The sequence below is a fragment of the Oenanthe melanoleuca genome, chromosome 3 (genome assembly GCF_029582105.1).
Source record: "Oenanthe melanoleuca isolate GR-GAL-2019-014 chromosome 3, OMel1.0, whole genome shotgun sequence".
In the NCBI taxonomy this organism is placed as follows: Eukaryota; Metazoa; Chordata; class Aves; order Passeriformes; family Muscicapidae; genus Oenanthe; species Oenanthe melanoleuca.
In genome coordinates, this window is record NC_079336.1 from 58,971,186 (window position 1) to 58,971,732 (window position 547).

Genomic DNA, 547 nt, shown 5'->3' on the forward strand with positions numbered 1-547 from the left:
GCTCTTAATAACTTAGAATTTGTATTTTATGTATTTACGTAATGCTTACAAAGTGACATGAGAAAGAAGCATTTTTACCATAATAGCTACTTTCAGAGTTTGGAAATAATATTTCTTTGACTTAAGCCCTTTAACTGATGTCAGTTGCCTACCCTGTTCTCCTGACCATTACTTAGAGCCTCTTTGAGTCTTTCCCATTCCATAAACAAAAGTTACGACTGTGTTTATAGATTTAATCTGCTTCACAGCTCCAAGGGCTTCTGAACCAGACAGCTAAGCTGGAAAAGCTATTTAGGAAAAGACCATTTTTAATGACTGGGATGGCTTTATTGGAAAGAAACAGGCATGCCTGTGGTTATGGTATTTGGCTGGTGATAGAAGATGGCAATTTATCTCTACAGATACATTCACATCTTAGCTGGACCATAATTTTCTTATACCTTGAAGAAATCACTGAAGTCCAAATTAAAGACATCAGACATCTGGCTTGTCGCTGACATCAGTGGCAATAGGAATTGGAGCCTTCATACTGTTTTGAACCAGGACC